The sequence below is a fragment of the Streptopelia decaocto genome (genome assembly GCF_964273445.1).
Source record: "Streptopelia decaocto genome assembly, chromosome: 8".
NCBI classification, from domain to species: domain Eukaryota; kingdom Metazoa; phylum Chordata; class Aves; order Columbiformes; family Columbidae; genus Streptopelia; species Streptopelia decaocto.
Window position 1 is genome coordinate 18,261,376 of NC_138662.1, and position 27,620 is coordinate 18,288,995.

Here is a 27,620-nt window from a genome sequence, read left to right on the forward strand (position 1 = left end):
GCTTTTAATCCCGCTGCCAGATACTACAGAGGTAACGTCTTGGGAGATGGCACCAGGCTTTTGGTGAAGGAGATACCCAGTGAGAAAGATCTTATGGAAAACCAGCACTTTTCAACAAAAGAAATCAATGAATATACCCTAAATTCACTTAAGATAAGGGAAACATCTCACCAGCTAATGACAAGAAATCATCACCTGGCAGGAACTTGGGTCAAGTCTCAATTGGTGCAGCACAGCATGAACTATATCATAAGGTCACTTGGTGCAACTGCACAGCCCGATCACAAACACGCCTCAAACTTGTGTATCCAGGTCTGCTGTTTCGCTTAATAAAAGAAATCAGCCTCCATTAAAAAAGCAACCGCTTAATATATCTACATTTCTATACATAGATTCATCAATGTTCAAAACCATCTACTCTAAATGCCAAGATTAGTTCCAGGAACAAAATAGGCATGACCAAACCACAAACCTAAGAAGAAATAAAAGGAATAGAAGAAAAGAAGGGCCGGCTGACGCATGGTAGAGAAATCGTGAGAAAGTATTTGTGAAGATCCTGGGTCGTTATCAGACGGATCTTCAGTTACTTTTGAGAACAGCCATGACTAAAAATCTGCTCGTGGCTGTCGCTCTGTGCAAGACTCAGCCCTGGAGAACAAACGAGCAGGAGGATCAGACACTGTTGGAGTCTTGTTAAGTCCTACCACAGCAAAACTTCTTGATGAGAAGTAAATTTCACTGACTTTGAGTAATGTGGCAAACTCTCCTTCCAACAACCAGATGACACTTTCCTGAGTCAAACGTAGTTTCTAAGGCTTAAGTCATTAAGCGTGACTGAGCTGACCAATCGCGCCGCTCGAACACGGACTCATCACCGCTAAGTCATGTCAAAAAAATAACCACGTCAACAAAACCAAACACTTAAAATTTGGAACAGCACAGAGACTGAAAAACTTCAGTTTCTACACAAGTAATTTGTCAAAAGAAAAAGCACTGAACTGGACAAAGAAATTCTTTTACTGAAAATTACATGCTCGGTTATACAATTACATTGCTGGTGTTCCCCTGCTCCTCTCCTTCCCCCTGAGTTTCTATCTAGGAACTATTTCCAGACCTTGCTGGTTCAGTTACCTCTTTCAGAGCCTTGGCATTCAGCAACAAAGCCTTATTATTATAAATACTTCAGCTATAACATTTCTAAGGAAAATGTCTAAGAAAATACCAAGTATCATCATCTCCTGCTGACTCTCACCTAACAATTTTAAATCCTCTACTGTGAGAGAAGGCTCCAAGGTCAAAACACTAATTTTGTTATTTCATTAAAAGCAAAAGAGCGAAATTAGGATACACATTTCAAAGGCTGGGAAAGGAAGTCAGGAAACAGCAAGACGAGAGAGGATGAAAACCAGCACCAACTGCATCGATGAGTCTGGCAAATCCTGTCAAAGTACATCGCAAATTTTGTTTTGGTACAGCAGGATGATAAACAGCACACTCGGATTGCACAAGCTTTTTTGGTTTAAGTTTTTTTAACCTTTCTCATTTATCCTTGTCCTTGATTAACAGCCCATTCCTGAGCTTACAGTCATGTAAATTCTCCTCACTCACACGCAGTTACACTTGCGTTCAGATTGCTTTTTGCGCACAGACATCAACCCCGAACATTATCTTCTGGCCTTCAAACTTGTCACGTAATATCTAGTATTTAGATATTAGCTGCTATCTAGAAATGCGCGGTTTTGACGTGATCGAGGTATTTTATCACCCTGCAGAAGTACATGCAATAAATCAGCACAGCATGAGAGATGCTCCGTCACTCTCTCTCACACTCAGCATTGCTTTACAGAATGACACAGCATGAAAGGTAATATCCAGCCTCTGGAACACATAAATCACATATTAACTAGTACAGAACATTAAAGACAAAAGTAATTTTCCCTGCCCCCTTAGAGAATTGTAATGAACGCTATAGAAAAGGCTGGATTAAATCTTGCTGAGGCCTGTGTGGAGCCCAGTTGCAAACCAGCAGCGATGTAAGATTTGCTGGGAGTTTGAACTGGGCCTTCTGCATTGTTCTGAGAGCTCACCGTTAAAAGAAGAATAAATGTTAGCCATAAAAAGTCCAAGAGAATGAACATCTGAGAGCCCAGTCTAAAGGTCTGCAAGGTGTCTCACAAATACGTAGTAAACACCCTCACTGATGGATTCCCCAGAGAAGAAAAATCCTACATTATCCTCAAAGCACCTTTTTTACAAACCACTTATTCTGTCTGCATACAAAGAAGTGAAGCAGAGCATTCGGCATATAACTTGTACACTTCAAAGCTTAAAGTGAAGGAAAGCCATCAAGAGCAGAGCTGATCAGCAAAATAATTTCTCCCTTCACATAGCTTCTTTTTACTATTATGATTTGTCCGTGAACCAGCAAATAAGACTTTTAACTATCAGTACTGTTAGATATCATTGATTTGGGTGCACAAAGATAAATTAAACAGTATAGGCTTGAAACATATCAACACTACAGGCTGTGGGTTTTGCCACCTGATCTGTTGGTACGTGCTGATGGTGTTTGCCGTAGATTCACACCCTGCTGCCCAAAGCTTTGAAGAATGCAGTAGGTCCTGGCAATTTTTGTGGGCTCAAGTCCCTGGTACATGGGCCACGTGTGACCAAGAGTAGCTTCTCATGAAGAACAGGGCAAAATGTCAAGCGTGCTCTGCCAAAAAGCCCCCGGGATGCAGGGTTTGTAGGCACATCCCTACCTTCAAGCAAGCAGGCAGCAGGGGTGCAGCTTGGAGTCCCTCAGCGCCAGGCAAAACCGGCACAGGTCTCTTCTAAAGCAGAGCCTAAAAGCAAAATTAAAGAGGATACAGCTGGTAAATACAAAAAAAAAAAGAAGACAGGAGAAGCGTGTACCAGAGAATACGCACTGATAAAATGGGAATTTCATGCTGTTACCAACAGCGTTCACGTATGGAAAGTTCTGGTTCAACAGAAAAGGACATGGGTGAAACACAGCTAGCCTGGGCATGGACTACATCCTGGAGTCCATTGTGTTAAGACCCTATATGCTGGAGCTGAGGTGATATAATATTTCAGAACATGAAAAGAAAACATTCAGTGAAGGGAAAAAAAATCTGGCATGAAACAGCTAAAGAAAAAGCAGCGGCAACAAGCAAGCTCCGCAGCCAAGGAAAGGGTAAAATCTGGGCCCCGCTGAAGTCAGTGGGATGTTTGCCAGAAAGCTGTAGACAGCTTGTTTTATCCAGGATTTTTAATTAGCGATTAAATGATTCAATGGCAAGTTGGCTGTTTTAAGAAGGAAAAAATCATCGAACAGCTCCAGTATGCCTCTCCCTGCCCCTCCTGCCCCTTGGGAGGTTCAGATCATACACAGCTTTTTATGGGAGGCTTGACAGGTACTTCACTGAACCTTCGCTGAAATCTGCAGTTTCCCAGGCTCTGCCTCCTTCCCCGGTTTGGGGATGAAGATGGGGAACACCTGCTAACGACACCAGAGACATCGCAAAGAGCAAAAGTCCCATCAGCAGGAAGCACACCGGCAGCCTGGCCTCTCCAGCACAGCCGGCCTAGCTGATGGTGGACAGTATATACGAAGAATGAGGATGCTGCATTCATTTAATTGACATATTTGAACAGATTTTAATTATTCTGGAATGACACACCCGTAAATAAACAAGGCATCTTGCTGCCTTAAGGCACAAGTCACTTCGTTAAAAGCCCTATGACTCAAATGATCTATTCACGCTACACATTTCTCTCATGCTGCTTGATTTTCCTACTTTCCTCAGTCTCCTCCTGCTCTTCTCTCCCCAAAGTGCACCGGTTCCCATGGAAACAAAACACGTCATTGGAACAGACAGAACTTGGTGACATCCTCACGTGCAGAGTGAAAACGCAACTTAAATAAGCGTTTTGCAATGGGAACGCGGGCCCAGGAAGGCGCCGGGCGCCGGTCCCGCGCACGTGTGCGCACACGTGTGTGCACGGGCAGCGTCCCCGCACCACGCACCCGGCACAAGGCTCGGCGGAGTCCGTCCCGTCCTATTCTGCTTTAATACAGCTGAAAATCGCTTTGACAGCTGAATGGCCGCTTTGTTGATCGCTCCTTAGCTGACTCTGCTGCATTACGGAGCTTTGTGAAGAGATCACTTTGTCGAGGGCTGAGCATATATGGTCTGAGCGTGAACAATTCGGCACGATGAGCTGCATTCATTTTATATGACGTACGGGCTACAGTTTTGCTGCCTTTAATGTGTTTGTTTTCCCTGTGAGTTCCATCTTCTGATCTTAAGTGGTTTTTAATTTTTGGGGGCATCTTTAGGATTATCTTCTTTACTGTTTCCTGGACACATCCAGAGAATTTTCAGTGTGTCAGGTCCCAGTATGTTGTATCTTGCCTTAATGCTGTACCGAACCAAGTCTTTGGTTGTTATCCAGTTAGCTAATTATCCACCTGCAAATAGCCTATTCCTGCCTAAAATTGCTACAGTTTTGTTAGTATTTGAATTTGTGTTTCAATACTGTGGTGCCCCAGCAAAGGCTTAGAAATCAGGCCTCACTATAAGGAACACCGAACGCAACATATACCCCTTTTTACCCCGTTCCTCCCCCCCTAGTCCTAAAAGCAGCTGCACATGAGCCAGTCCCTTGTCTTTACAAAGTCTTATGAAAAATATTAAAGCAGAACCAGCCTGGGCAGCATTACTGGCAGCACCGGGGCCTTGCGCCACGCACTGAAGCAGCTTTGCAGGCTCTGCTGGCTGTTGCCATTACTGGTGCTTGAGTTGCCTGTACTGGTTGTCTCTTATCACCATCACAGTTTCTACTTCTAGCCATGGCTTGTTTAGAAATGACATGATTTCAGATTCACTTTGTGCCCTACTTGGAGGCGCAATGCAGACTCAGGGCATTTTTCTATGGTTTCTCCTGATTTTTTCCTATCTCCTTTCCACAATTTTTTAAACAAACGCTATTCATACCGATAGGTAGATGATAGAGTCCAGTATAAAGATGACTAGGAACATCAACTGCCCCAACGGCAAAATTCCTGTTGGCTTTGTAGTAGGTATTACACTGATCTTTTGCGAGCTGAAGACTAAGAGCTTTACTTGGAGACATCACTGGAGGCTTTTCTTGTGCAGGACGCAGAGCTGGGCCTTGAAGCATCTTGCATTTCAACAGTTTTTGATTGGCCCGTGAAATGGCAGAGCTCCAATTGACGCTACGCCCTGCATTGTGCACTCAGTGGTATTTTACCACTTCTGAAAACACCCGTCTTCTCGAAAAATGGAGGGCAAGTTTTTCAGACAGGCAAATCCCTCCTTATCTCTTAGTCATCATAACCATGATCCCCTTCGGATGATGTGAAGAGCTTTGTACATATTTACCTTTTTTAAAAAAAGAAAAAGACTTCTCTGCAAATCACTGTTTGAAAACAGAAGCTGCAGAAAGATTCCTCACAACCGTATTTGCTCCCACTCATACTCCTAACGTGCACATATTTCACAAGAGTTGGCACACTATGTGCTGATTTGTTGAATATATATGTATTTTAAATTCACCGTCTGTGCGGAAGTTCTTTGTACTAGAAACTAATGTCTTGACTAATGAATTCCTTATCTTCCATCCCTTTGGCAAATGATGGATTGTTGTCCATCACTGACCACGCAATATTCAGGTAAATGATGAAAGGCCGCACAGGTGATTTAGAAACAATTCTTCTTCTCGTACTGGGAATTTTCCGATTTAGCAAGAAGTCACGAGATCTTCAGCGAGTCAGTAAATTTCCACAGACGGTTGCTGTTCTTCACCCCCTCTTGTGGCAAACGCGGCTGAACCACCAAACGTGTCTGAATCGGTCTGCAACCTGCTCTGCCACGGGAGCCCTTGGAAATTCCCAGGTCAACAGACCTGGGTTTCACTTGGTGCCAGTAAAGGCAGCGGTGATTTGCACCATCACCCATTGTGCGTGTTGGTGGGAGAATGTTGAAGGCGAATGGGATGAAATACACCAAAAGCATGAGAGAAAAGGACAGGCATAGTTTGCAGTAGAGATGTAAATTACTTCTGACATTGGAAAGGCCGAAATACAGAGAGAAAAGGAGAAGTAGAGAGAGGAAGGAAAGTGTGTCATCGACTTGCAGCACGATCTTTCTGGAGTAAATAATACAGCTTTACATATGTTAGCCATGCCACACACATCCTTCAAAGAGAGCTCCGTATTGTTAGTATCCTAGATGGTAGATTTCCATGTTCATATATCTTCTCATTTCGGTGCTGCTGGCACCTAGAAATCCGCATTTAATTCTCCAAAAACATCTAAAATCTTTGCCTCCAACTCTAGTCTTGGTTGTTCCCTGCCAGCGTATGAGCCTGACTATCCTTCTATAAGGTAATAGTTAACAACAAGCTAAACATGTCCCACCTAGAGAAGCATCCACGGGTCATTGAGTACCAGTCTGTAATCACAGAAGAAAACACAAGGACTTACTAAAGGCCACTTTTCCAGAAAGCACCTTTAATTTTGGGCCTTGACGATGGGTCAGTGCATAACTCCTTTTTAACCAAAGGCACGTAACTCAGATCAGGTGGTTCTATTTGAAGAAACACAAATGTTTTGAGAAGAATTTCAGTCAAGAAATGACAAATAAAATTCAGAGGAACGTGCTGCAATTTAAGGAGACAAGTAACAACACAGAAGAATCAGGCAAATCAGTGAAATGATAAATCTACTCCCTTTGGTTTATGGCCTTATTGTGTTTTCTCTTTGGACCCATGCCAGAAAATATGGTAAAAGGAAGTGTCCAGGTCCATCCCCACTGGCTCACCAAGGCTCAGAGGGTTGACTTGCATCAAGCTCTTCATGGGCACGAGAACACATTTACCCAGCAAGAAGATTTTATACTTTCGCATTTCCAGAAAGATAACTAAAAATGCAAGGCCTGATACTATTAGCAGATCGATACATTCCTTGTTCGGAGTGCTATCAACGTTTCATACTTCTTGGAAAAGTGGGCATGGTGAGAGCAGAACCACAGGCCCAGCTCTCAGTGCCCGTGCGCTAATGAAAGCAACAGTGCTGGGCATAAGAATATAAATGGTATTTAGCGGGTTAGACCACTGTGGATCAAAGCATTTAAAATTGCATCTGCAGAGCCGAATAACTCAAGGAAGTCTGAGGCTATTGCAAACGGATCTTTAATGTCGATGACAAATTTTTCATAAGGACTGGCAAACTTCCTGTGGATCTCAGCCAAACAGTTTCTAAAAGAAACTTTGGAAATCCCAAACCAGAAAGAATCACCTCAAAGCAGCTCTGATGTGGTTTCCTTTGATGAGAAGGGGTAGGGATAGGTGCAAGAATTTCCTCATTCTCTTGTCTCAGAGACATGCGGTGTGATTTTGCAGAACTGCAAGAGTCTGGCTCAGTCATCCATGAGGCATTTCAAGTTCTTCCTCAGCAGCACTGAAGTCTACCAGAAAAAGCAGCGATGGAGGAAGGAATCCCTCTCAGCCGCTGCTGTATCCTGAGTGCTACAAGGTTCTATAATCGGGAATTGCCTTTGGACCCTTAAAAAAATGCACTATATCATTCTGGAATGGTGTTAATCTCTCTGTCGTAGAGGTCAAAGCAAGCTTTCTATTATAAGCTCCACGAAACACACCTACTTCCCAGCCACTCACTTGCAGGGAACAAAATCCAGCTGGCCAAAGTGGTCTGTGTGTAACAGGACACCAGAGCAGGCGCTTGAGGGGATGTGGACAAGGCACTTTGGGGCTCTGAGACCTCCGAGCTGGAGGATGAGCCCTCGGTGAGGCAATACCAGCTCAGTGCCACAGTCAAGGAAGCAGAAGAGACAGTTTTCTCTTTGCTTCCTTGTAAAGGACAATGGTCTTATTCATGGACAATACCAGCTGGAAAGGCCACTGCCTCATCTCCCACCCAAGGTCCAGCAGGGCCTCACGACGGTGCTCCCCACCATGATCCATTATTCCCAGCACCTTTGCAACAGTCCTTTTTCATCCATCTCTATAGCACTCACAGCAGCAAGAGCCCAAGTAAGACTGGGCCTTGTGACAATGACTGACAACATCCCAACCTTGGAGTCACGTTGGCTGGAGCAATGAGTGACATGATACTGACACCCAGGGCATGGTAAACTGGGGGTTAGCTGAGGACCCTCAACTTCTATTTCTTTAACACATTTTCTGTATATTTTCCTAGGGGTCCAGAGTGCACATTGGCTTTACTGATAAGTTTATCAGTAGCAGAGTGAAACATCCATTTCGTTTGTAGTGTTTACACTTAGCCTGTTTCTCCAGTTGATAAGTTGGGACTGAGTGAACAGGGTGACCCTGTATTTTCTTCCTTCCCCCATGAACATTGCTCTGAGCTGTGTGTGCAACACCTCACAGTATGGGGGAGAGATGCTGAATCAGGAACCATTGCTCCTCCAACCCTATCCTGGAGGTTTTCACCCCCACACTGGAGGTTCTCCACCCTTTTACATCATCCCAGCCCCAACTCAACCCCTAGAGATGAGGAAAGGCTGTGGCACAGTATGTGGATGCCGATTACATCTCCAAACAGGAGGAACACACAATCGGTGGGATCCGCCTGCTTTTTAGCCCCTTTGTGCTCAGGGGCAGAAATACAAATAAGCCTCAATGTCTTTTTCCTGCTTATGTGAACTGAGATCCGCTTTTCAATAGCAGGCCCTGGCGAGAGATAAGTATTCTCTTTTCTTAGCATTTATTTTGGGGGAGGAAAAGCCTTTCACTGGCTCCCATGATGCTCCCCTCCCAGCACTCAGGAGGTGCAATGGGGTGCAGGTAGAGCCAGGATTCAGGGATGCTCCTACAAGCTAGTGTTGCCATGCCAGCCCCTCGGAGCCCCTGCACAGGCAGCCCAGGGCACAGAGGCTGCTACAGGGGCTGTGCTTCTGCACAGATTAGTCCCGGGATGCTCAAATGGAGGATCTGGTTGAAGCTTCATGCTGCGATCGTAGGGCAGGTGATGGTGTCCATGTGCGTCCTCAGCTCAGCTGCTCGTCTCCCCCCATCTGACCCATTTGCCTCAGGGAGAACAGGACCATAAACTTCATGAGGGAGTTTTCCGCCTAAATGAATTACATAACGCAACCGTTGCTAATAGCTCGTGTTGTTTCAGAAGGACCACAGAGAAAGAAGTGGGCAGGAATGGCAAGAATCCTCCCGACAAGCCCGGGCACCCCTGGCAGCCACCTCACCCACCCTTCACCCGCTCGGCATGTAACGTCATGCGCCGCGTGAGATGCCAACCCCAAGCCCATCCACAGCAAAACACACGGGACGCAAACAATCACCTTTCCTCTGCTTACACTCACCAGAAGGCAAATTTTAAACTGTTCTTTCTGAAAAGCGCTAAGTGACAAATCCAGCGCTGTGCAAAGCCAACAGAGGTGGATGGCCCTGCGGACAGCTCTCCTGATGGAAAGCCAAGTTGGAACTTTATTGTCTTATTTCACTTGGAGAATTTCCTGGGTGTTTTCTGGGTTACTTCCTTATTGCTCTCTCGGTAAACTAGGTCAAAACGCCTGCCTTGTCCAAACCTCCATTTGTCAATATATAAAATGAAGGCAACAGGACAAGTTGTCCCCTGCTCTTTCCTCCATAGAGTTCAACCTTATGAAGAGGCCTTACAATGCCGCTCTCTTTCATTAGAGCCAGGAAGGTCTTTACAATCCCCAAAGCTGAGAAGTGCCACATGGTGCTCTAGGCAGCTCGAGAGGAGCACACAGGGAAACACAGGCAACCAGCAGACTGATTAAAAAAGATGTGCTCGGGGTTGAATAGCTTTTTGGCCCTAAGAGCAAAAAAAAAGGTGCATAATCTATAATTGGTTTTCCTTGATCAGCCTGCCAGCTAAAGTAGGAATACCCTCACAGGTCACAAAATCTGAAATCTCAAAAAGCACCACAGGAACAAAGAGATTCCACCACTCACTTCACGTGTGCCGGCCTTCGCACTCCAAAGCTGAGCATTTCAAACCACTGTAATGTTTGGGGCTCTGCCAGAATACATAGGGGGATCTGATAAAGAGAAAGCTACTGTGAGTAGACAATATAGGGGTTGGAAAGTATCTTTGAACTGATATACGGGGCTATCAGGTTTCCCTTAGCAGAAAGGGGTAGGCTACAGCACCACAGGTGGGAAATACAAAGCTTTTTGGAAGAAGGTAGGCATTTTTTGAATAAGATGTCTACCAGCAATGTTTTACAGCACTGTTAACACGTAGGGTAAAATATACCAAGAACCTTGAGGCTGTTCTTCAGAGAGTCTCCGTATTTCAGCGCCTGCATTAAATACAGTGATAAACCTGGACCAATTTCAGCGTACATTCCACTGCACCAGCACTCTCCTGCTATATAGCTTACCACCCTTTCTCATAGAATAAGGTCCATCAATCTGGACAGATTTTATTTTTACCTGAGTGACTCCTTACTCCTTGAGTGTTTCAGAACTTGCAGGTAACATTGTCACCAGGTCTTTAAAAACACACCCACAGTCTTTTCAGGGGCTGGGATAACCTATGTAAGAACTGTAACTTAGCAAGACCTCTATAGGGTGGCAGAGGAGCAAGCGTTGCAGTGACTGTTGTTTCCTACAGCATCCTTTGCTGCCTTCCACTCCGTAATCCCCCTTGTCTGGCTCCGCCTGCTCAGTTGTCCCACCAATGAGCAATACATTTGCTGCTCCTACATGGGCTGTCTTCATTTTATGGTATCTTCACAGGTCATTACTATGACTTACACAGACAGGTTTCATCCACAGGCTCAATAGCGCAAGTCCTTTGAATCGCATTCCTCAAAGTCCACTTTTCCTCCCATAATTGGATCAGCACAGAACCCAAGCCAATGGAAAAACCCCATACAACATGTATGCCTGTGGGTGACATTCACATAATGGCTATGTGCCAAAAAGGTTTGGTAAGAGACCTCACCACCTGCTATATGAATTGTTCATGTGTGATCTAGTTTGAAGGATTTTTGGTATCTCAGGGTCAAAGTCTCACCTTTCACAAGTAAATGTTTGAGAGGACTCAATGACATATTGCCAGCCAGAATCAGAACTAGTTCTGCTTAGGCAGTTACCTTGGACAGAAAAACATTCAACCAGTGACTCTGAGGTTTGAACTGGCTCCAAGCCTTAAAAAAGGACCATTTGCTACTCTGTCTAATTATAAGAATTATACAGCCAGGGCTGGGCATTTGGGGCAACAAAGGTACTTGCAGACATTAGAAACATCCTTCACTGCCTGCTGAGAAAAAACACCTACCAGCTAATTTCTGATAGCTTGAAAGCTTCTTTGCTATGGTAGAATAAAAGAAAGTGTCATGGTGATGGCTGTAGTCATCCCTGATGCATGTGTACCTTATGCTGCACTGCACAGAGCCTATAGATCCATACATCCAGGAGCACCTCTGCACATATGGTCCCCAGAGGGGTTGTGCAGACTGCTCATGTGAACTGCTGCGTTAAATTACATTGAGCCTGAGCAATCAGTTGCTCATCAATCGACCTCTGGCTCTGATTCTTAATAACTAGAAGCATCTGACATAAGGCAAACCCTTAGAGAAGGCGCAGGGAAAGAAATAAGTGCACTAATTAAGCTATGCAAAGTGCCTTGGAGAGGAGTGCTCCACTTGAAGGGTACCCTGACATTTCTGACCCGTTACAAGTAGTAGCAGAAGAATTTCAGGAATTTAATTTTGAGTGTTTAATTGAGACACAGAGAAAAAAATATCAGTAGAATTTGAAATTTGTTTCTTCCTTACAGGTAAACTGTATCGGCTTGGGAGACTTAGCAAATATCCTTAGCCACTAATATGTCTTTATTTTGATTGTACTGGAGGTGAATCATCCCCAAACATGATAGAAAACAGTGTTGGCCTGGCATATTTATGATGAATTCTTTGCTCACAGTGCAAATGTAAATGCGATAGTCCTGCTTAGCACTTAAAAAACATTTTTCTAATTTATTTCCATCATTTGAACCGAAGGACACAGAGGAATGTTTTGAATTTTACACTTTTTTTCTGAGAGTGAACCTGCAAAAACGCAGCCCAACGCACTAAGCATCTTTCATGGACAAAAACCCTGACTTCTACAGTATCCTCATAGAAAACATATATTGGTTTATCCATTTTACAAGCATGGTTAAACTGAGGATTGAAAACAAGGTCAAAATGCTTGTTGGGTGCAGAGCTAGGGAGAGAAATGGTGATTCAGATTCCTAGTTGTCTGCTGTACCAGGTTGATAGTATTCCTTTCCCCGCCTACATTTAGGAACAGATTATCTGAGTGTCCCATTCAAATAAAAGGTGCACGAATGGGAGACAACTCTTTTTCCTAGGATGGTTTGGAGCCCCCAAGAAGAATTTCTAGTTGTTCTTCAAATAAAAATGTGTGAATTACTGTCTAATTCGGGTAATAATTTCACTAGCAGACAGAAGTTAAGTCTCTTGTATTGTAAGACAGCTCTCCTTTTTAATTCACCCTATTTGCTACCTAGAATCTGTGTCTTCACCCAGATTCACCACATTACTTAAGAGTGTCAGCGAACCCCTTTGTACAGCTATAAACCCTATAAATTTGGAGTTTAATTCATACACATCACAGAGGTCAAACTGGGAGAGCTTTTCTGTACTTCTCCACGTTGCCAAAGATTGAATGAATTGTTTGTGATTAATACAGGAGGGTCACAGCTAATAGAAGTCCTTTCCATGCAGGTGTGTTTATTCAGTCTGGAAGAAGATGCAAATACTTGGATCAAGTCTCTCTAGACACATTTCTCAGATTTTTCCTGTCGGTGGGAACACAGAGAACTGGATACGCAATGTCCTAACACTCTGGTTTGTGCCTCCATCTGTATTTATTTCATATACCAGAGCAACAGCTCGCTGCTACTACCATGAGCTGAAAGAATTACAGTGGAAGTGACTACGTACCTGAGAAGAATCAGAACAAAGCCTACGGTTACAGCATTTTCTCCCTCTGACCTCCCACGCAGGGCTGTATCCTGCACAGGGAGAGACCCACGTCCCATTGAATGGGAGAGAGTTGACTGGAAAAGGCAGCAGCATCCCTTTGATGGCAGAGCTGAGGAAGAAAACCATCTCACCCCTCCATTGCCAAGTGTCCACCGGGCCAGACACAAAACAAGCCTTCAGTTTGGTTACGCTTGAGACTAGTTTTTTAAATACTTATCTGGGTGTCCTATTCTTTCTCCAGTTCTGGATGCTGTGCCCTCGTGCCCACAGCCCAAACTTGGGGAAATCTCTGTGCTCTGACTCCGCTGCTCCACGTTTCCCAATGGTCTCATGTGCTGCCTAAGCTGCCTTGCAGGGCAATTAGCTATTTACGGGTTTGATATGATAAGGAACAAGAAAGAATATACTTCTGTTGTTTTATTTACACGAAGAGCAATGTAACTGTCTCTCCTTGTCTCAGTCTTGTGCTATTAATAACGTCCATGTGAGGAATACACAGATTTACATCATGTGTGGAACCTGTCAGCGTGGTCTCTAGCTGGAATACTTTCCACACCGTGTATCTCCATATAACCCATCTTTCTGGGGCATGTGACCCAGAAATGTGTCATCGGGACACGTGTAGTCACTGGACCAATGAAAGGAATTAAAGGGAAACAGAGGCAACAACGCTGCTGCTTCCAAACGCCGCTCAGCTCATTGCTACTGCTCTCTGAAAAGGTGAATGAGACATGATGGAGGTGTCATCATCCCAACCCGGCCCTGGTTTTACCTTTTGTACAGCAGGCTTTTCTATAAGGCAATGTTTTTCCAGAGATTAAAAATAAAAAAGAACTAAAAATCCACAGCTGTCAGTTCTAAAAAGCAAATAATCACTCCCCCGCAGTGGCTGAAAGGCAAACTTGTACCTAAACACTTGTAACTGGCATCGCTGACATTCTTTATTGTCCAATCAAAATGTTAAAAACAAAAATAAACAGATCCCACAAAATGAAAAATACACTGGATTTTAACATTCTTTCACGATTCATAACCAAAGCTGCGGTCAGCAACATGGAGCGAGAAAGACGTTTGGTTATAAGTCATGACTTTAATCAGACAGTCGCAGTAGTGGCTGGTGGAAACCTTCCAAATTAAATGGATGTCCAAATTAGAGACATTCATGCTAAAGATGAAACATCACAAACAGGCTCTTTTGTCTAGAATAAATAGAACCAAAACAGTCAAATGCTCAGGAAGATAACTGATACAACATTGTTCCCTTGGGCACCTTTGTTAGTGCTTAACCCAGTGTGTTTTAAATGCCTTAAAACAATGAAACTAGTGGACAAACTATTCTAGTCCTCTGGGCATGAACTGTCCCTCCTAATCTCTGCTCACGAGGTCTCCCCACAGCCACATCCTTCGAACACCCCGGTTCTTCCTCCCAGCCTCAAGCTGCTGACGCATTCGATTTAATCAGGACATTCATCTACTGAATCAGAGCAACCCTTGCTCTCGCTGCCGTGACCTCTGCCGTGCCTATTCCCAATTGGTTTTAATTACTTTCATTCATTATGCCGAATCTACGCCTTGACTGTCAGCACTTTGGGGCAAAGCTCCCATCATATGTGGCACAAAGGTCCCCGCATCTCACAGTCTCGCACACCTTGCACAAGCATCTTAACTGCCCAAAAGGATGAAGGAAAGAAAGGACCAGAATCCTCAGGCCTGATGAGGTTTGAAATCGATGGCAAAACTCCCCCTGGCATCAACAGTGCTGGATCAGGTAGGAAGGGACTGATTCTGAATGTGAAATGAATTCTGTAAAATTAAGGCATCTGCCAAGTGCTCACTCCATAATAAAGCAATAATCTCCCTGAAATGGAGCCTGTCTCATTATCAGCTTGATGGCTGCTGTGAATGATTTTATCTAATACTGGTTAACTGAAAAAAAAGTGATGTCTTTTCCTTTCTGGCCCCAGGAAGTAAGAAAGGCTCCATCTGCCTGTCAGTCCCTCCAGGGTCAATCTCCCCATTCACTTGCCATCCTCTGAGTAAAAGATTTACTGCACAGGGTACAGAAATTGTTCAGGATTGTCAGAGAGAAGCATTTCAGACACTTTCCTCCAAAGGAGTTTTCCCTGGAGCTGCAGAGCCTCTGGATGGAGAGAGGGAGGACACATCTTGGAGTCACCAGCCCTGCAGGGGTTGAACAGACACGGAGATGAGGTTCTCAGGGACATGGGTTAGTGCCAGGGGTGGGTTAATGGTTGAACTCAATGATCTCAAGGGTCTCTTCCAACCAAAATGACTCTATGACTCTACTGATAAGTGCCTCTTGAAGGCTCTGCATCTCCTGTATGGTGAGGGATTTCATCTGGCAGGTTTAGGTCCTAAAGGCAACAAACCATTTTAACAACAACTCTGAAGCTCCTCCAGCAACAGTCATTAGAAAGGTACCTGCCAGGAAAGACTCACAGCATTAAGGACTCTTGAGATGCAGGGGTCACCAGAGTGTATTTTATCTTTCTCTCTCTGTTTTCTCCAGCAAGAATAAAGGAGATGGAAGATTAAAAAGTGAGATTATGTCATAGCAAAGGGATGTCTCTACTTATAGGAAGATAAGCCTTTTCCACTCACATCAAGTGATCTTCAAAAGATGACTATGAGCTGCATTGCCATGCACTCTACATAGTTTTATACAGTCTCTTCACTTCCTTCTCAATGTTACTTTTGTATTTTATGTACACAATTATATTACATATTACATTATATAGCTCAGCTGATCTTAAGATGCCCTCCAAGCCCAGTTACTAATTAAAATATGGAAGAATATCAATGTAAGTGGCAAAACTTTTGATTACGTCAGACTGACAACCACTACATTAACAAAGAAAACAGTGAAATCATGTCTTGGACATAGTGTTTGATTACCTATGGATGGATCACCTGGGCCATGGGTTGACCCACTCTGCATGGCAGCCAGGACACAGACCCACACCCGCTGGCAGTGTCCTGGTGCCTCAGGCTATCCCTGTGCTCTAAGGAGATGCATGTATCACATTTAAGAGATGAATGCACTGAATAGGCGCTGTCTGACTGGCACATGTTTTGTATTAGCTATGGGTAACCCCCTCTCCCTGCCCTTATTCATTATCTGGATAACCAGCTGCAGGCCTTCTCTGAAGGAGTAGCTTTAGTAGGCATCACTGGGGTGTAGTATGAAAGCAGGAACTCAATCATACTAATATCTTAATTAAAAGAACTGAAAGGCTACATAACACAAGGTTTCTACCTTCCAGACCCCTGTATTTCAGGTCTCGTTCTGTATCCAGCAGTCAACTCTGGCACTTCTACACAGGCCCGGCTCCCTCCTCCATAGAGTTCACCAGGAAATCTGCACTTCAAACATGGATTTTGGTGAAGTTTGATGATGCAGAAACGTATCAAAGCAGCAACCTGCAGAATAGCAGGTATGGGCAACAGTGACCTCCAGTTCTCCTTGCAAACGTCCTGTTGCGCAGGTGCTCTGTATTTCTGTGGATAAGTGACAGAGGGGCTCCAGGGTGCAAAGGCACTTTTTGGGCTCTACAGCAGCAGGAAACTCCATGCTCAGTGGGGTGGAGCTGCGAGAATCATGCTAAAATAACTGTCTGGTCGCTACCCAGACCACAAGGATTTCAAAACATACGGTACCCATGGGCTGCATTAACCCACTTGCAACACATTGCTTTCTCCCTATGCCATCTACCCCCTTCCAAAAATCCCACAATTACTTTTATTGCAACTTAGCTCTCTTCTCTGAAGGGAGAACACACACCACTTTTGGACTATATCTGATATAATGGTTCTTTTCACACTTTCCTGGGAACACACACACCTCAGGACACGGGATCTCACTCAGATACCAGGGAAGAGTCTGAAGAGGCACCCAGAAACATCTCAGCCCTGAGGAATTAACCTGTTACATTGGAGCTGAACATAGACCTCAGGATTAACAACAGCAGGATATTTTAACATTATTTATCCCAAACCAAACATACATCACATTAGTTCACGATCTCTCTTCTTAGCTATACTCTCCTCTATTGAAAATGGAAGAATGAAGGTTTGTAGTAATTAGAGAACAGGAGGTGAAGAGTTGGTAGAAATGCTAACAGTAGACCCTTTCTTTCCTAGATTTCTACTTTTCTGATTCTGATAAAGTAGTTCCCTCTGTTACGCTGTTATTTACTGCAGATTTGCTTATTTACTTAGCTATTAACAGCCAGGTGCACAAGGGGTTGTACTTTCATTTCTACTGCACACATTGCTGTGAGCTTCCAAAGCAAAGTCCCCCCTGTATCAGCCGCCACACATTCAGGTCAGGACCGTGACTTCGATTTCTCCGAAGTATGTGGCGATATAAATTCTTGGAACAAAGCGGGAAGGGGCCTTATGCCATACATACGGGAGCGTGGCTACGCAGAGATAATATATGTCAGCTTCGGGAGGCTGGTAACGGGAAGGTTTTTTTCATTGCTTTCCTCATCTAAATGCCTAAATATGGGGTGTTGGTGGAAATCATGTGATTTCCTGAAGTTCAGCTTATCTTGCTTGTAAACATGTGTAAGAATTTTGCTTTCTGATCACCGGGAACTAGAAAGGAAAAGGTTTGCCCTACGAAAATTTACATTCCTGAAAATAGTTCTCTTAACTTACGCTAATCTTCTAAAACTTCAATATTCAGCCATAAGCTTCTTCACAAGCTCGGACGCACTGACACAAAGGTATGAAATTTCGTAAGTTATTTGTTACGACATTGTCATCGACAGCAAAAAAATACCTAAATTAAATTATAATCATTAACTGCACTCGGCTGCATTTTCTCTGAGAATTTCCACATGCTCGGAGCGTGGAAGAACTGACTCATTCCTTATGAGGAGAACACAGTGTAAATCCTGCTAATTATTTCTGCTGAGTGTGGTATCTACAATTCATTTATTATGTGAGAGTTACAGGGCTCTGGTACTTTTGCAGTAAAGTGCCATTAATATTGCAGCTGGCTATGCTACAGACACCCTACAAGATGTTGAGAAATCCCGTTTTGGATTGGGTGGAGAGACTTTAAATATACTTTTGTTCCACGTATCTTAGTATTTCTCCTCTGAACATACTCTCCTGTCAAATGAAACCATTTCAGCAACTCCAGCAGGACAAAATAGAAAACCTCAGCAGCAGCTCCAATTCACAAACAGGTATTAGGCAGCATCAAGAAATATTGTGCATTGCTAAATGATTCTTTGAAGGAACGCAGGACTGGAAGCGGCTCCCCTGCCATTTATCAATCCCCTATTATTAAAGGCCATGTTTAGCACAACTCTCAGAACTAGCTAACGGGTTGTTAATTAGCAGTCACTATTCTATAAAATTAAAAACAAGGGAATAACAACACAACAAACCATGATACATGTTAGACCACACCCAGAGAATTTCAACACACAGGGAAGAGGAAAGGAAGATGAGGAAAGCAACAAATGAGATGAGGCAAATTAAATCAAGCTTGAAAGAGCTTGTCAAGGCCTTACCCCACTATAGAGCAGTTGTTGGAGTTCGCTGAGCTGCTCCACCTTTCCGATAAACTAAAATGAATCCTGCTTAATTTCAGCGCCATTCGTACTCAGACTTGCGTGTGTCTGGCTGTCTCTAGGATATACATTAGGAAACGAGTGGAAAGCACCTGATAGCATCAGTCAGATAAGATGGCTGACGTTTGCCTCTCCAGCCCAAAATGAAAAAATACAAGCTAATATTTTGGGCTGAGATGACTCAGTAATCAGTACCAACCTGCCAACTTGGAAGGCCCTAGGATGTTTGCTTCAAATTGTATCTTGGTAACCAATTTGTATGTCTCATTCACATATACACAAATCCATACATAATGACATTAAAAGTCACAGTTCCTTAGGAGAAGCCCTGTTAACGCTGAAATGCAAAAAAAGAAAACAAGTCTGCTGTCTGCAAACAGAAAGCTTATAATTCAAAGGCACTTAAGTGAATGGATCTATTTCTCCAGCTCCGCTCTGCAGCAGCCGGTAGCAAGAAGAGTCCCCCCCCAATTTTTCCCCCTTCATGTTTTTATCTGACATTTTTATCATGTCTGCATTTCAACTGGGAGCATTACATTTTGGGTGAAGCACTTATTCTGAGGACTTACAGACTTTTGATAGGCTGAATATTTGTGTGTGTGTCCAGGAAAAGTTCCCTTTGATATCTAGGAGCTCCATTAAGAGGACAGGAACGAGCCCTTACATTATGTATCAGCGACTGACCTGTGAACCTGGTAACAGTTTATTTTAAGGGTGCCATCGCAGCGATGAGCTCTATAATCAGCAATAACAGGAAGAATTAAGAATAGGAAGAGACTGCACATTAGAATAAAAAATTCTTGCCAGTCCTCTAGAAAAATTTCCCTGCAAAGAAAATGCCATATACCTTGAGGTTTTTACAGATGGTATCAAGGAAAAACAAACCAACCCAGCACACAGAAAACCCTAAACCAACAACGAAAAACAGCCCCAACCAAACAAAAATCTACTAACAGAAGTACATTGGAGATTAATGTACCCAAAGAGATGCACAGGGTCGGCTATAGGACTAGATTATTTCTGTACTAAAGCCACCAGTCACTTTAGTCATGACACAAACTGGCCATGAATATCCTGTAGCATGTCCCTAGAGCCTTTCTTTACCTTGCACCGTCACCAGTCACATATCAGAACTACGACAATCTCAAGCATCACAATGAGATCTGTACTTTTTTCCCCATAGGTTATTTTGCAGACTGGAAAAAGGTATTTCAGTCTGCCTGAAATTATATATTCTGAGCTCAACATTAAACAGAAATAATCTGTTTCTTGAGAGAAAACACAGTATGCTTTGGAAGTTAAAATAAATTTCCACATGATTGAAGCAGAAACCTCATACTTGATTTCTGTGAATTCCACATGAAATACAGGAACCTCTGATTTAGAGTTCGGCATGTTTCAATAGATTCCAAATAGCCTTAAGGGCAGCTCCAAAACTAAAGGTAATTAAGGAAATAAAACCTTGAATTTTTCAAACAAGCAAGAGGCTTGGTTTAAACCATGAAAACAAACTTGTGGAGACTGGTCCATGCTGGATCACCAGCACCGGAGATACGGGCTTGTTCTGCACGGATCTGGTCACGTCTGAAGCACGTCTGTGAACAAGCGCTATGGCTTGCACTGAAGAGATATGCACATAAAAAGCCTTAATTGAGTCTTACCTACAAATTCAGTCTGGACCATCCTGAAAAATTAGGTGCCTTCAAGAGCAAAGCTCCCAGGGCCCTTGACACAGGGGCCTGAGGATTAAGCATCACTTGTTTGACCGATTAGCCTCTCTTTGAAACTGACATAAATTCATCTAGTCATCAAATGGTCACAAAGCCTTTATCTTGCTAGAAATGAGCGGCAGCAGAGAGTTTCCTTGCTCAGCAGTCCCTGTGTCTGCCCTGCCAGGGGGTTTAAGGCTCAAGAAACCCTACGTCTCCTTGCTCTCAGGGTCTCACTCACAACACCATCCCCTCACTCCCCCTCTCTCTACCATCAATGGCTCTGGGTCAATATTTCAGTCCCTGTAGTGGTAATTGAGGCAAACAAGCAACCTGGATCTGCCTTGCCCTGTGGCCAACGCTGGCTCACAGCACCTTGCTCAGCACTGGAGCGGGATCGGTCCCTCCATCTTTGGGCCTGGAAGAAGACACAGCCCAGGAAACCCACCGGCTGCAAAAATCTCCCTGTTGGTGAACACATCTCACATAACACTATTAAATAAATACCACACAACGGTATTCATTTTACCTCTGCATTGTACATAGCATGTAGCAGCTCAGTATTGTGCCACACAGACCTAATGTTTGCTTTTCAACGATGGTCTGTGCTGGCTTATTAACCTCCAGGCCCAATTTCCACCCTTAACTTGAACCTGTGCTGTCAATATACTCCCTCCTAATTGCCCAAAAGCTATCGCTTTTCTCCTCTGTGCTCTGGGATCGCTCAAGATATCCACTTAACAGTGCTGATATTCTTCTTGTCCTGATACTACTTTGGTATTACAAAAACTTACCCGACTGACCAGCACCAGGTTTAGTTTCTGTGATTTCCTAAGGAGAGTTCAGCAGGTTTCCACGAATCTCAGAGGCCTGGCGATAAGGACATTTGGACTGCAGAGACCCTGACGTGGGAGATACGACAGCAATCCGCTGCTCACAAGGTGCTTCTGCAGGGCTTTCCAAGAAATAGGGTTCCCATCAGCAACAGAGGCCCCGCGAGTCCCTGCTCTGGGCTGAACATTTACAACGCTAACAGCTGCTTATTATTGCTAACATGGAAAATCTCCAATATTCAACATTTAGAGACCTTAACCAAACATTCCTAAAACTTAAGATGTTTTTCTTAATAATGACAAGATGCAAAATTAGTAGCGCAAGCTACACTAATCTTCTGGTCTGCTTCTATTTTCCACTTTTTTTCATACTATAAATATTACAAAGTGAATCACCAAAGTTCTGAATAAGTGGTTTACTCTCAACACATGTAAATTCAGGGCCTAGCTTTGGTATCTTTGGAAACACAAGGACAATAAAGGAAGCTGTTTATCAACTCAAAGACAACTACCTTATTTCTGTATATACATTAAATGTACAGACCTTACTCTGGCCACACATTAATTCCACTCAGTCCTTTCACACCAAGGTATCCAGCTCAGCACCAGGGGCTTCTCACAGAGGAAGATCACAAGCACGTCCCTCAGACCCCTTGAGAGAGGAATTTGACCTTCCACATCACACTCTAAAACTTCGCTACAACCTTAAAAAGCATCCATCTCTTCCCATCAACACTACTGAATCTTATTTTTGCTTGGTAGATCCTGTTTCCCACAGACCCGCCTCTCCTCCCCTTCTCTTTGTCCCACATCCTTCCCTCCAGAGCTTTCCTTGCTCCCATCTCCCTAATTATCATGGGCTCATTTCCAGAGATCTACTGTTAAAAATACAGCAGCGTGCTATAAACAGGCTAGTCTTGTCAGCTTTAAAACTCGCTTGAGTTACTGTTTCTGAGGCAGGAGAGGGGGGGAAAAGGGTATTCCAAGGGGACCCCCTTGACATGACCATTCATTCTACATCAGCAGTTCCCAAGCTCGTTGGCTCGCAACCTCATTTCCAGGCTCGTGACCTCTCTTCCATCAGCGCTCCTCAGGGGCACGACCCAAACTTTGGAAACCTCTTGTCTGGATCAGTCAAAAGTGACACCTCAAGAATAATTTCCCAGTCGGTGCCATGTTTGTTTACGCTCCTGAGTGGCGCGATTACCCTGAAGTTCGGGTTCAAACTTGCCTCTTTGCTTGTTTATAAGTCTGGAAAGAATTTCTGGGTGTCGCTCAGCTGGCGGATAGCGAGCTCTGTAACTTTTGACTGTTCCGGTGACAGACAACTCTACCTCAACTGACCTGGTATGGCATTAAGCACTTGGCTGCAAAGTTCAGCTGTGCTGAGCTAAAGCGGGGATTTTGCTTCTCCACAGAGCCTAGAAACATCATTGTTTTCTCTACTTGCACATCATGATTATTCAGATAACAGTTACTATACCCAAACCGCTCCTTATACAGTAACACAGTTTTATCAACAGACATGCAAATTATATGAGCTCTCATAGCTGCTTTTCTGCACATCAGTTTGTCTCTTTCTCTTTACGGTCATTGAGAATGTGTGGTTAGTGAAAATTTTAATATGCAGATTTCTAACTCTGCTTTGTCATCCTTGCTCACTGGTGGAAGGGTGGGTGGAAAAAACAATGGCAAAGTGGTTTGAACAGATCTTGAAAACACCACTAAAAATCCTAGCTGTTAGAGCATTTGCAGTTTAGATGTGCTACATATATATGCATAAGCCTCCTGCTTTGGAATTTCCCTAGAATTAAAATAATTGGGAATTTTTCAACCAGCTGTTTCTCCTATTTTCACATCATATCCCTGCTCAGCCTACATGTCTCTGAGCGGCGGCTCCGCTCCTGCATTAAAGACCAACTCCTTTAGCTTTGCTGCCCACAGAATCTCTCTCACCCTCTTACTCTAAGCCTAAAGAAGTTGTTTGACTTTCTGTTCGACCTCAGTGTATTTCAATGTTATTGTTTTTCAATTTAAACAGCCAAGAGATACCTGCCTAGGCACACCAGGCTGGAATTTGGGGAATGTGAAGTGGAAGCTCAGCAGTACTGGGAGCAGCCAACCTACGTACCTGCCTTGGGAAAACACAGAATATAAATCTCGAATCCAAAGGGAACCAGTTAATACAAGTGTATGAAAGGACCCACCACCACCCAGACAGCTGAGGGGCTCAAGTTACTGAAGACAAGAAGAGGAGAAAGACATTTGGGGTCTGTGGCTTTGCACCACTCAGGCACATGAGGCAGTTGTGTACAACCCCTTTTTGCGATTATTCAGTCTCTGGATGAGGTTTTAGCATCCAGCTTTGGTTGCTGCCAATAAAAGAGATTAGGCTGAAAATGTTTCAGCATGCAGGGAAACCAGCAAAGCCAATATTAGGGCTTCTCCTTCCCTCAAAAATGAGGGCAAAGCCCCACAGCCTGGCAGCGCAGGCCAGCAAACGAGGACAACAAAGTCATGCTTCGTTAGAATGAAACTTGGTGAGCACCAGAGCACATCAGCAGCAAGGAGAAGATCCTGTAACGATTTGCATGAGACCACGACTTGTTTGCTACTGTACAGCACTTTCAGAAGGGTTGCTGATCCCTATTGAATTACAATTTGTTTTCTCTTTCTTCCTGTCTTTCGTTGCCATGCTGTGCTCGTAAGAGCGCACCAAGGTCAGGTTTGCCTTCCACCTCCTCTTGTGCCATTATGAAATGGGCAACTGGTGGAGATGCCAAAGTGATCAGGCTCAAGAAGTTGCTGTGGTTATTGCTACCGAGCTACAAATCTCTGCCCCAGACTTCTCCAATTTTAGCCATGGAAGGTCAGATGGACAGAAATTTTCAGATTTGTAGCAAGTTGTCTGGCTGTGCTTGAATTTTGCCTTTAAAAAACAACATGTATATATATATATATATATATATATATATATATATGAATTTACTTCAACCAGGATGGAATTCAAAATTCTGGCAGAGAAGATGGAGCATTGGACAGATCCCAAATCTGCAGATACTGATCCAACATCATGGTTAGAAAACATGCATCTTCATGAGTAATGGTTTGCATCAAGAAAAAAACTTTACTGTTAAATGGGAAAGAGACACCAAAACCAATATAATCTTATTCATCCTGGTAATGTACATTAGAGAAGGGATGGTAGTCCCTAACTCTGCAGAGACTAGATGTAATTTAGTTAAAAGAAAAAAAACAGATGGACAACTGAAAATTATTTGACCGGTATAGGAAAGAAACCCTCTTCTTGAAGAAAAGTCTCGCTGTCAAAGGTTCATGGCTGAAAAACTAATCACATCATAGCCATTGTAGCTATGTGGCATCTGTACAACCAGGTTAGACTCCCATTTCATTTATCAAACGCACAAGGTCTTGTTTCAGTGGTGTGTGGAAGCACACTTTGAAGTGCATATTTCATATCTGGATGAGGTTCTCATGCACAGTTGCAACATCTGTAAAGTATCCATGAAAATACAAAGGGGTCTTTTAAGAAAGATGATCATCCACCTTGGAACAGAAGGTTCTTCTCTTGAAGGTTACAACATCATCCAGCTGATGTCTGGGCTCTTCCTGCTGGTCGAAAGAAACCAAACAGCATATGGAAGTGTTGGAAGGTGGGAGATTCAATCACATCAAAGATATATTCGGGATTTTTTTCCAGTAGCAAGGTCATTTGCTTTATTGATCCACTAGAATATGACACTGGCAAATATTTTTTAGAAAAGGTGGATGTGAAAGGATAAGGGAGAGGAGTTCAGCTACACCTCCATCATATCTTTCTAAGATATATAATCATAGTGGTTCATATCTTCAATGTATATGGTTTAGACTTTGGGTACCAGAAGGTCTACCCTAACCAAGAATTAGTGGGGGAGGCAAGGGGAGGTTGGGAAGGTATGTAAAAGATGAAAGTGCTTTTGAAAATAGAGAAACCTTGCGAGGGATGAAGAGAAAGCCTGAAGTGAACTGCTGACCACTCTGACAGCCCCCCCAGGGGAACCAGACTTGAGCTGGCACGTCTTGGTGCGGCTCCCACTGCCAAGGACTGTACATAAAACGATGCTTAGGGACCCATTCTGCACAATTTATTACAGGGAAGATAATCACATTTGGTCATTTTACTCAACAGTTCTGAATCTGTGCCCATTAGCCATATAAACTATATAGAGGGAGAAAACAGCTGGTGAAAGAATATTGCAAAGTGGCAAGGGAATTCACTAAATATCTGTAATTCTGAGGAAGAGCGACTGTCAGGAAGCTCATGGGGCCTCCTGTGCCTGTCAAAGAGAGAGGATTTAGACAAAACACAACCTTATTTGTGAAACAGAAAAATCCACATAGTCTTTGAAAAGAGGGGATGAACTCTTTGAAATAATAAAGATGCAAAAGGCATAGTTCACCACAGTTTGTTACTTCTTGCCCTTCATTGGCACAGCACGCCCTAAATCAGCCCAGCAGAAAACAGAGGGACATGGAAAACGAGTGCAACCAACACGAGAGCAGCGAGTCTTACTTAACTACAACGTATGATGATAAGATCGCATCTGAGACACCAGATCTTCCATCCCAAGGATAGAAACATGTTATCCACACCTGGGAAATGGCTGTAATCTTACAAACTCGGAGGCTGATGAAATTAAGACAACTGCGGAGGTGCTGAAAAGGTTTGAGTGCCAGAACGAGACCAGGGAACCTGAAACTAGTAATGCACAAGACTATATGAATCAATGGAACAGCTCAGTGATGCTGGGGTCAAATGGCCAGGGAAGAAACAAAATTTAAAAACAAAAAATCACAGGCCATGGGTATTAGAATGTTTACATTCAGCATAGCATTACCCGTGTGTCATGCAGAAAAGCAGAACCTATTTCTGTGCGCTGTCCTTGAGGAACGCTGCAGTATTGCCTTATGACATGACACTCGCTCACGAGATGGGCGCTTCTCTAAATTAAGTGCTTTCTAACACCAGACAGGCTTTCAGACTTGCTTTTTCAGTGGGTGCTTTTTTAAGTAGCTGCTTGTCCAGTGACTTGGAGTCACATGCTTGTGCCATTGATCATTCAGAGAGTATTTCACAAATTCTTTGGGAAAATACTCAGACTTGCCCAGATAAATAACAGGGCTATGTCTGTTATAGAAACTCCCTTCTCTGCCTGAAGGAGTTGAAGGCAGGGGGAGATGTTTCCACAGTCAGCACCAGAGCTAAGATCAGGGAGTGAAAAGTGCTCACCTGGAAGTTTGATTCTGGTTGTTCTGCTTGTTAGCAACAGCCCTGGAGGTCAATGGTCTGTGGATTGACACAAGCAAAGACATTTACACATGAGGGTGCAGAATGTGAAAGGAAGGTGGTGTGAAAGGAGCTCCCAGCAACGCGATGTGATTGAGCCGCACTGGTTTGCTTTTAGATCTTGTGCTTTATTCATCTCCAGATTTATGTGTCTCTGGTCTGGGAGCATCAGTGTATCTGTGGAAAGGCAGTTCCTTGCTCCTGGCTATCCTAGTTGCATACACATACCAAGGACAGAAAGGGTGGCACAGCAGTTTTAGATGGACGAAGTGGTTTTTGGATCCTTGCAGGTCCATTCCTTTTCTCTGGCATGAACTAGAGCACCTTGAAGGCAGCTCTAAGATGTGCTCTACTTCCCAGTGCCCACAATGGGCCCCGCACCGCGGTACATCTCAGTACGGCCCATCTGCAGTGTCCCCGCACAGTGGTTCATGAGCTGGAAGGAATATACAAAACAGGTTGTTCTTGGCTCTCCTGCCCCCTTTCTACAGCCTCTGAGAGCTCTCAAGACAACATATAAGAGACTAAGTATAAGTAGGGGTCAAGTCCTGCCCTAAGAGTGACTGTGAAGTTTGTCAAATAAACTGGTTAGTAAAGGCGACTGGAAAGTCTGATGCGTTTAAGTGTCAACCTTACAGGATGGATCATCCTCGGAAGGAAACTACACGCCTTTAGTTACATCTGAAATCACCACAGACCTCAAGCAAATACTCCAAAAGGCACCAGGAAGTCACTAGTATGAATAAAAGCTGCTCTGAACCCTGCAGTGCAGCCCACAGCAAGTTGCCACAGAACTAAAGCCCCAAATGCTTCGCTAGGGGTGATCACACAGCATCTGCCATGCCCCACCGAGGCCCAGCGGCCTCCGTCTCCACCTCAGGCCTGACTCATTATCTTAGGCATACCTGATAGACTTAAAAGAGGATTTAAGCACCCAGAACTGGGCCTCAAAACTGCACTGAAGTTAAAGGGCACAAGAAAACGGTGGGAAGATCCCTTCTCTTTGCTGGCTGAGTGTGAGAGAGGATGCAACGCAACGCAGCGAGTTCTAACGCGTGACCAGAAAC

General features: G+C 43.8%; 1 protein-coding gene across 5 annotated transcripts in view; it reads right to left on the bottom strand.

The window, feature by feature from the left end:
• The window catches only part of SLC6A6 (solute carrier family 6 member 6), a 116,219-nt gene extending 97,507 nt beyond the window's left edge, over positions 1–18,712 (bottom strand). For 2 of the 5 annotated variants that reach the window (XM_082060254.1, XM_082060250.1), the window contains exons 1-2: positions 18,605–18,712; positions 2,763–2,846 (exon numbers count right to left, since the gene is read on the bottom strand). The gene's annotated coding sequence lies outside the window, so the exon portion shown is untranslated. The remainder of the gene's footprint in view (positions 1–2,762; positions 2,847–18,604) is intronic. The other 3 variants (XM_082060255.1, XM_082060252.1, XM_082060245.1) reach the window with 2 other exon arrangements.
• Between the last annotated feature and the right edge of the window lie 8,908 nt (positions 18,713–27,620).